This window comes from Siphateles boraxobius, unplaced genomic scaffold (genome assembly GCF_051911475.1).
Source record: "Siphateles boraxobius isolate OS27281-9 unplaced genomic scaffold, OSU_SipBor_1 56, whole genome shotgun sequence".
Classification (NCBI taxonomy): Eukaryota; Metazoa; Chordata; class Actinopteri; order Cypriniformes; family Leuciscidae; genus Siphateles; species Siphateles boraxobius.
The window spans coordinates 491,812-502,536 of NW_027509182.1; the positions used below are offsets into that span (position 1 = coordinate 491,812).

General features: G+C 39.7%; 1 long non-coding RNA gene across 1 annotated transcript; it reads right to left on the minus strand.

Annotated features, from left to right (window-relative positions):
- Positions 1-975: 975 nt before the first annotated feature.
- On the minus strand, positions 976-1,670 carry LOC143714823 (uncharacterized). The gene is made up of 3 exons (XR_013195613.1): positions 1,628-1,670; positions 1,336-1,452; positions 976-1,062 (listed from the first exon to the last, which is right to left on the minus strand). It is a non-coding gene; the product is annotated as an uncharacterized LOC143714823 (long non-coding RNA).
- Positions 1,671-10,725: the final 9,055 nt, after the last annotated feature.

Below are 10,725 nucleotides of genomic sequence, written 5' to 3' on the forward strand. Positions count from 1 at the left end.
CGGCGTGTTGGATTCGCTCGCACATTTGCAACTGATTCATTGTGCAAGTCAAGATCGTCAATGATTGGATCAATGTTCTTCATATTTTCAACCAACTGACTGGTGTTTGCTTTCAGAAACCCTTGATGATCTGAGAATATAAAAATAGAAAAATTAAAACAGGAAAAGGAAAATGAAGGCAAAATGCGGAAAGAATATAAAGATTGAATCTAACCTTGTATTGACCCGTTTCTCTTGTTTCCCAGTCGCCCCTTTTGGACAGTATTTGGCTTTGATAAAATCTGTAGTAAAATAAATAAGTGCCGTAAAATAAAAGGCTATAGTTACAATTCTGAATAATCCAGGAGCATGACACCAGATAAGATAAATTCATCATGACTTAACTTGATTCAATAGTACCAAAAATATTTCAAATTTGTACATGATACTGTTAGATCAGAATGTAACTTTCCTTAAAATTGGTCCCAAATAGTTAACTCGGACTGCTTAATTAAGATTAATTTTATACATTACATAGGCGAAAAACTGTTTTAATAGTTTTTCATGCATCACACTTACAATTTGCCGGTACATTTGATTCGTCAGAAGTTATGTTGATCTCAAAGGGGGAGCCATGAGTTAAATCAGTTATAATAGGCGAAAACACATGGCCGCCATCAGATGAAGAGATTTTGCCTGTTTACATAAAATATCTGTCAGTTCATCTGTCAATTGTTCATTTATTTTATTATTGCAACCATGAATTGAGTTAATTCGTCGCTTTGATAAAATCATCAGTAAATAAAAGGCTAATGTAGTATAGTAAAATAATCCAGGAGCATGACAAATTTGTACATGACGCTGTTAGATCAGAATGTAAATTTCCAATTGGTCCCAAATAGTTAACTCGGACTGCTTAATTAAGATTAATTTAATACACAGGCGAAACTGTTTTATTACACTTACAATGTGCCGGTACATTTGATTCGTCAGAAGTTATGTTGATCTCAAAGGAGGAGCCATGAGTTAAACCAGTTATGATAGGCGAAAACACATGGCCACCATCAGATGAAGAGATTTTGCCTGTTTACAAAAAAAAATATCTGTCAGTTCATCTGTCAATTGTTCATTTATTTTATTATTGCAACCATGAATTGAGTTAATTCGTCGCTTTGATAAAATCATCAGTAAATAAAAGGCTAATGTAGTATAGTAAAATAATCCAGGAGCATGACAAATTTGTACATGACGCTGTTAGATCAGAATGTAAATTTCCAATTGGTCCCAAATAGTTAACTCGGACTGCTTAATTAAGATTAATTTAATACACAGGCGAAACTGTTTTATTACACTTACAATGTGCCGGTACATTTGATTCGTCAGAAGTTATGTTGATCTCAAAGGAGGAGCCATGAGTTAAACCAGTTATGATAGGCGAAAACACATGGCCACCATCAGATGAAGAGATTTTGCCTGTTTACAAAAAAAAATATCTGTCATTTCATCTGTCAATTGTTCATTATACACCCAATAGAGTACCTGCCCCCTTTTTCACAGTCGCTGGTTACCGGAAGTGTTTTTACTTCCAGAAAACGCCTGTTGCACTCTATAATGTTTCTCATTAAAAATAGATATAAACCACACTAACATGTTACTTGGATGCCTGATTGTCCTGCAGTGTTTGCTGTCTCTAGAGAGAGAGAGAAAAGGAAAGACCATGTTATTTTAAATGGAAAAAATCATGTAATCATCCTATAGGCAGTAACGCAGTTCATTACAGTACAATGATGAAGTTTACAGTTCTTTTCCATTCAGGGGAGCATAATATCATAAATATTGAACCATCTGAAAGAAGACGCTTGACAGTGTCCCAGCGTCAGAATGTATAACTAAATTATGAGAATGTGAAAAACGCTAGGCTATATAAATAGCTTTGACTTAACTTTTATATATTTTGGTTAGCACATTGTGCCATTCATATTTACAGCTTACATTTTAAACAATTTTATCATGCAAAGTGCTAAAAGTTAAAATCAAAGACAAAGTAAAGGAAGAATTAAAAAGTAGCCTACCGAAATTTAAAAAGTAAGTAACTGAAGAGGAATAAAATACAGATTAAATAATTAAATAGGCCTATGCACATATAACCATGTCTGACAAATATAATCTAAATAATATTTAAAACATTTATTTTAATGTCCTTTATGGAAACCCCCCAGCGGGCAACTACAGTAAAATGTGATTGGCTGGGGGATATATATATATATATATTCTGAAACGTATATGACGTCAAAAACATTTGATATAGAACATATAACAATGTGTAAGAGCAACAAAGCATGCTATAACAGCAATAGCATGTTTAAAACACTAATGAATTATACCGTCTTTTCCTTATGTGTAAACAATCTTTCACTGTAGCATAAATGAATTATAAAGACAATACTCACTTTTAGACATGTCTTTTGATGAGGTGGTAAGAGGAGTGAGGGTGCAAAAGTTTTTGGTCCAGAAATGATTTGTCTTGGCTGTTTATAAAGAAGAGGCTGGGCAAAATACTCTTGGAAAACGTCAGAGCTGTGTGTCCACAATGTTCTTTCAGTAGGGAATGGAGTCCTCTCACAGCCGTAGCCATGAGGTCATCGTTAACATTTTTTATCACCTCTTGTTTTTCAGGTTACACATGGCAATAAATTACTGTAGCCGCTTTAGGACTAAATTGTTGGGTCTTTAACTAAAAAAGCCTCCAAAATGGAGGAGGTCAAGGGGCATGCCTCCTACTATATAGTATCATCAGCTCTCCCCAAAGTCTGTTCATGCAGCCTACAGACAAACTGTCGCATCAACAAATGCTAACATTTTAAAGTTCTACATATATATTTTGAGTAGATAACCGATAGTATATTCTCAGTAAAGGGGTTCAGCCTGTATGTTTCCACACTGATTAAGGATAGTTCGGGAGATACAAGAAAAGTAATAAATGATATACACCTTATACGTGCAATAGATCATAGCTACCGTAGAAAAAGTAAGATCATGCTTTGAATTAAGATGAGTAAAATTAAAAATGCTGTGTGATGGTGCAAAAAAGGTACATCGCGTCTCTGAAAATGTACGGTGGTTTTCTAAATGATACAACGTAATCTAAATAAGAGCAATGTAGAGTCCTGGGATTTCTTAAAAACAAAAACAACAACTACAAAAACAAAAAAAACCATTGTGACAAACTTTGACAACATGTTTCATGCGGCATGGACAAAAATACTGTTTGAAATAATTTGTATAATATCTAAGATACCAAAGTACAGTTTTTGCTTTATTTTTTGAACAGACGCTTTAGTAAAAATAATACCTTAGGTTAAATTTATGTAAAATCATTTATATCATACAGAAGTCTTCTAAGAAGATAAATAGAAGATACGATTTTAATAAAACGTTAAAGCTTTGATTTAAACAGTCTTTTAATTTTAAAAGATCTAATTTAAACTTTTAATATTTCAAATGAATTTAGTATGAATAAAACTCTGGAAAGCAGACTAACTTTACATATGCTATGACATTGGCACATCCCAGAGGCTCATCTGTCCTGTAACTCCTCTCGTCTCTGTGAGGGGGTCATGCATTCATTTCACCCTGTAGTTTATCACTGAAGGAACCAGGAGGGTTTTGTTTATGACTTTGGACTGTTTTTATCATTGCATAAAGAACTACATCTTCAGCACTGTGGAAATGTAAGGTATTTTTATATTTATATACTTTATTTATTTATATATAAATTCATTTAGCTAAAACTATGTTTAAATAGTTTGAATTCATTTTAGTAACATACTTGTTAATATTAATTGAGTCATATACTTTATTTATAATCATTTAATTTAAAAATAGAGATTGGTTAATTTTATGGAGCCGGGTTAGTGTGTGTGTGTGTGAGAGTAAAAGAGTATGTAAAAAACAATGTAAAGATACAATTTTCTTTGATGGTCGTGTTTAGGTGTACGGGATAGAATATGCTGTTACAGTACAAAAATCATTATGGCTATGACTATATTAATAAACATTATACTTTAGAGCACCATTAAACAAAATCATAACAGTAATATTCTAAAAGATAAATAGAAGATACGACTGTATTACAACGTTTTATCAAGACTTTAAATAATTAATTGAATTGAATTTAAATTATCTTTTATTTTTAAACTTTTAAGATTAACTTTTAAGATTAACACTAACAAAACATCCTCAACGTCTCATACTGCTGCTGGCCTGACACACACACACACACACACACACACACACACACACACACACACACACACACACACACACACACACACACACACACGCGCACGCACAGATGCACACACACACGCGCACGCGCACACACACACACACACACACACACACATTCCTCCACCACTCTGAATCACAGTGTCAAAACGCTGGTGTGGGAGAAAAACACTCGGGGATATTTTGTATCAAAACTTTACACTTATTGTATCTTTGTAAATACATTCATACGTTATATTGACAATGATGTGTTGAGATTTACTTCTTCAACTCTCTAAAATGTAAGATGATTTTATTTTTGTTTTTAAAAGATTTTTTATAATCATTTATATACTTTTTAAAGAACAGAATGTGTTCAACTTTAGTGTAAGATATTTGTAAATGACTAAAATTTATAACCATTTTAAAGGAGCAGCATGCTTTTCAACTTTAGTGTGAGAGTATTAGAAAAACTTTTTCTTAATATCCCCATTTATATAGCTTGCTCAGGAATGCCAGGATATCGGATGTCACTCACAGACAGATGCACACACACACACACACACACACAGTGCGGAGACTGTCAGATGCAAAAGGAGAGAATCACTCGGAGGAACTTTTTTCAAAAGATCCTCAACTCTTTTCAACTTAAACCCAATTCTCTGAAACGGTAAGATGATTTTACTTTTTGGACACCCCCATGTTTTATTCTAATCTATATGCGACATTAGAACAATTATTTTCTCACCCCGACACGGCTGGCATGGAGGGGATTTCCCACAGCAAGAAGTTATTTCCCCCCCGGGGTCAATAGGCCAAAATCAATGGGGCAAAGACAACTGGCAACTTGATATATCATACAAAGGTCAATAGGGCAAAGACAACTGTCAACTTGATCGATCGATAGGTCAAAGGTTAATCCCTACATTAAAGGACCTCCGGAACATCCTCCGGAATGTCAAAGGTTAATCCCTACATTAACGGACCTCCGGAACAACCCCTCCGGAAGGTCAAAGGTTAATCCCTACATCAAAGGACCTCCGGAACATAAATCATTTTGACATAAGCTGAATGGTTATAACTACTCTAATCGTAGCCGGCAGGAGTGTTCGAAGAACCCAATTAGCCGGATCATGATAAGCACGATGATATTATCTTGGATGTCTCGTTTTGATCTCGGATGTTTTAAGCGACGTACGAAGAACGGGCCCCTGATCTATGAAATATGCTTGCATACCTGATGAATGAAACACAAATGATATTTAAAACACACACACACACACACACACAAATGATATTTAAAACACACACACACACACACACACACACACACACACACACACACACAAACACACACACACACACACACACACACACACACACACACACACACACACACATACACACACACACACACACACACACACACACACACAATTTATATATACAAGTATGTTATATTACTGTATAGTTTTGGAGAAAAGGCAAACTCACCCCACACATCAAAGTGGTTTCTATCACTTACACCATGTCCCATTTTCAAACACTCATAAAAAGTGTTCCTTCATAGGTTTGCCCATTCTAACATTTGATTAATGTTCAGAGTGACTCTGACTATTACTGCAATTATTGTAAAGTAATTTTACTGTATAGTTTTGGAGAAAAGTAAAGGCAAACTCACCCCAATCATCAAAAGTGCATTCTATCACTTACACCATGTCACATGTTCAAATACTCATAAAAACTGTTCCTTCATAGGTTTGCTCATTTATTCATTGGATTCCTGTTCAGAGTGACCCTGACTATTATTGTAATTATTTTCAAGTCATTTTACTGTATAGTTTTAGAGAAAAGTAAAGGCAAACACCCCAATCATCAAACTGCATTCTAGTACTTACACCATGTCCCATGTTTAAACACTCATAAAAAGTGTTCCTTCATAGGTTTGCTCATTTGTTCATTGGATTCCTGTTCAGAGTGACCCTGACTATTACTGCAATTATTGTAAAGTAATTTTACTGTATAGTTTTGGAGAAAAGTAAAGGCAAACTCACCCCAATCATCAAAAGTGCATTCTATCACTTACACCATGTCACATGTTCAAATACTCATAAAAACTGTTCCTTCATAGGTTTGCTCATTTGTTCATTGGATTCCTGTTCAGAGTGACCCTGACTATTATTGTAATTATTTTCAAGTCATTTTACTGTATAGTTTTAGAGAAAAGTAAAGGCAAACACCCCAATCATCAAACTGCATTTTAGCACTTACACCATGTCCCATGTTTAAACACTCATAAAAAGTGTTCCTTCATAGGTTTGCTCATTTGTTCATTGGATTCCTGTTCAGAGTGACCCTGACTATTACTGTAATTATTTTCAAGTCATTTTACTGTATAGTTTTGGAGAAAAGTAAAGGCAAACACCCCAATCATCAAACTGCATTCTAGCACTTACACCATGTCTCATGTTCAAACACTCATAAAAAGTGTTCCTTCATAGGTTTGCTCATTTTTTCATTGGATTCCTGTTCAGAGTGACCCTGGCTATTACTGTAATTATTTTCAAGTCATTTTACTGTATAGTTTTGGAGAAAAGTAAAGACAAACACCCCAATCATCAAACTGCATTCTAGCACTTACACCATGTCTCATGTTCAAACACTCATAAAATGTGTTCCTTCATAGGTTTGCTCATTCTTTCATTTGATTACAGGTCAGAGTGACCCTGACTATTACTGTATTTATTATCAAGTCATTTTACTGTATAGTTTTGGATAAAAGTAAAGGCAAACTCACCCCAAACATCAAAGTGCTTTCTATCACTTACACCATGTCCCATTTTCAAACACTCAAACACCCTTTTCAAGTCATTATACTGTATAGTTTTGGAGAAAAGAAAAGACCAATTCACCCCCAACATCAAAGTGATTTTACTTTAGAGGTTTGCTCATTCTTTCAATGGATTCCTGTTCAGAGTGACCCTGACTATTACTGTATCAATTTTCATTTCATTGTACCATTGTTAAACACTAAATTATTTTCATTTTTGAAGGCATTGTTGTGCAAACATACCATGCTTATTTTTTATTTCATAATTACCATGTGTAATTTTAACTTACAGTATTTAATGTAAAGTACTGGACAAAATTACATGGAAATACTTCATATACACAATGTCTTCTTGCATTTTACGTACTATTGTCATTTTAATTTAGTGAAAACCTTGTTCCCTTTCAAGGGAACTTCGAGCTGCGTCAAACGCTGCGGGAACGCCCCTGCGTTGTGCGTCATGAAGCACGTATGGAATCAGCCCAATGGAGAGATGAAACGTCATAGGCGGGTGACGTCATCGACCAGGAAACTATAAAGCACCCCAAAAACACAAGCGCATTAGCTTCTGTGCTTTCAGTCGCGCTACATGTGAATCTGTCCCTGTGTGATATTGTCTGTCTTACATACCCTGCACCACACAAACAATTTATCCCTATATATATATATATTGAGAGATTATGGCGGACGAACAGCAGTTTAGAAAGTGTGTTCCTCCCTGCTCGCGTTATTTAACGAGCGGGGATACACATGATCTTTGTGTTGTTTGTTTGGGAGTTCAGCATGCCCAGTTTGCTCTCGAGGGAGCAGACTGTGAGCATTGCGAGCGTTTGCCGTTAAGGACGCTCCGCTCCCGCCGATCGCTCTTTGAGGAGAGCGGTTCGGTGCGCGCTCCCCGCGGTTCGGGTCCCGCTTCTGCCGAGGCAGAGCGGCGGCGCTTATCGTGGGGATCGCAGATGGATCTCACAGCGGGGTTTGAGACGGGCTCTGCCTTATCTCTCCCTTCACCTGTGAGATCCAGTGCCTCAGTCCCGGGTTCGGAAGCACGCGCTGCGGTTTCTTCCGCTCGGGCTGAGGCACCAATGCTGCAGCTATCCAGTTCTGAGGAACTTGATGTTGTTAGTGTTGAGGGAGATGTGGAGGATTCGCCACCCCACACTCCTGAGAGTGATGAGCTTATGGAGGTGTTAACAAGAGCTGTTGAAAAACTTAATATTGAATGGCCAGTGACTAGACAGGAGTCTGTTTCTAAATCAAAGTTGGATGAGAGATTTTTGCCGTCACGTGTGCAGCCTCCACGCCGGTGCCTGCCGTTTTTCCATGATCTCCACACCGAGGTGTCGAAATCATGGAGAAAAACGGTGTCATTTAGAGTGTTTAGTCCCCAGACTTCAACATACGCTAATATTATGGGAGCCAAGGCTCGTGGTTATGGTGCTTTGCCTCGTGTGGAAGAGACGCTTGCGAGCCATCTCTCCCCCGAAGCAGCATCATCTTTTAAGGCACCGGCATTACCCACCAAGCCTTTAAGAAACACTTCGGCTTTGGTGGGTAAAGCATATTCGGCAGCAGGTCAGGCTGTGTCATGTCTGCATACTATGTCAATCTTGCAGGCATACCAGGCTGATCTGCTAAGGGACATGAGTGAGAGTGAGGAGGTCAGTACTGACGTAGTTCGCGAACTGCGTCAGGCTGCTGATTTATCCCTGCGTGCCACCAGAGAATCGGCCAAATTAATGGGTCGTTCTATGGCAGCTCTGGTGGCCGCAGAAAGACATTTGTGGTTAAATCAGACTAAAATTAAAGAGAGAGAAAAAGCTTTTCTTTTAGATGCTCCTCTTTCTCCCATGGGGTTGTTTGGTGATGCTGTGAATTCAGTTATCGATAAATTCCAAGAAGAAAAGAAACAAACTGCAGCTTTTAAAAAGTTTCTTCCCCTTAAAGTTTATGTCCCTGGGGCTGCTGGGCGGGAGCAGCCCCGGCCGTCTTCGAGCTCATCACTTAGAGCGCAGCAGAGGCAGAGTGTCGCGTCTCGTGCTCCCCCTGCTGGACAGTGGGCTCAGCCGCGACACTCTCAGCCGAAGCCTTCTCCCAGTAGAACTGATCTGAGGACAGTTATATTGGCTAAGAAGGCTTCGGCTAAGAAGAAGTCCTGACGCCAAGCCGTTCAGGATGCTGAGGGTGGTCCCCACCGAGGCGGAAAGGTGTTCACCTCTTTTTACGGTGCCCATTCCTCCTCGGTGCCCTCAGGGGCTCGTTCTGCCAACCCCGCCTTTATGCCGGGGCACAGACGATCCCAGCGAGCGCTTTCCCGAGGGACGCTCGCTCCCTCTGAGGAGGGTCTCAGAGCGGTCAGACCAGTTGTTCCCTGCCGGTGCGCCGTTACAGGGCGCTGCGTCTGCTGCTCAAGTTACACCAGAGGCCAGTCTCGAGAGGCTGGTACCCTTAGTAGAATTTCTGGCAGAGTGGAAAAGCCTTCCAAAAATATCTCATTGGGTCCTGCAGACAGTAGAAAAGGGTTATGCTATCCAGTTCAGGTGTCGTCCACCAAAATTCAGAGGGGTTCTGCACACAGTGGTGGGCCCCGAGCAGGCTCTGGTATTGGAACAAGAGGTGAAAACGCTCCTTCAAAAAGAGGCTATAGAACGGGTTCCTCCTCCCAGTTTGGAGTCAGGTTATTACAGCCGATATTTCATCGTTCCAAAGAAGGATGGGGGGTTGCGTCCAATTTTAGACCTGCGCATATTGAATCGCTCGGTAGGGAAGCTAAAATTCAAGATGCTCACTATCAAGCAGATCGTGTCTCAAATCAGGTCCGAGGACTGGTTTGTCACGATAGATCTGAAGGACGCATACTTCCATGTGTCCATCCTTCCACAACACAGGAAGTTCCTGAGGTTCGCCTTCGGGGGCGAGGCGTACCAGTACAGGGTTCTTCCGTTTGGCCTAGCTTTATCTCCCCGCACTTTCACGAAATGCATGGATGCAGCACTAGTGCCTCTGAGGCTTCAGGGCATTCGTATTCTCAATTACATCGACGATTGGTTGATTTTAGCTCAGACCGAGCAGATGGCGGTTCGGCATCGAGATGTCGTCCTCGCTCATATCAGAAAGTTGGGGTTGAGGCTGAACGCAAAGAAAAGTGTATTATCTCCTTCCCAGAAGACCACTTTTCTGGGTGTCGTTTGGGATTCGGTATCGATGCGGGCGCGACTCTCTCCGACCCGCATCGCTTCGATTCTCTCAGCTGTGAAACAAGTGAAGCTAGGCCAGCTACTCACTGTCAAGCAGTTTCAGAGACTGTTGGGTCTGATGGCAGCAGCGTCCAACGTTATACCTTGCGGCCTGTTGTACATGAGACCGCTACAGTGGTGGCTCAGGACCAAGGGATTCTCCCCGAGGGGAAATCCGCTCCGCACGTTCAAAGTCACGCGGCGCTGCCTTCGTGCTCTGGTCATGTGGAGAGAAACTTGGTTCCTATCCAAAGGTCCTGTGCTGGGGGCTCTTTGTCGTCGCATAACGCTAACGACGGATGCTTCCCTCACAGGGTGGGGGGCGGTCATGAGTGGTCGCCCAGCCCAAGGTCTGTGGCAGGATCATCATCTTTCGTGGCACATAAATTGTCTAGAGATGTTGGCTGTGTTTCAGGC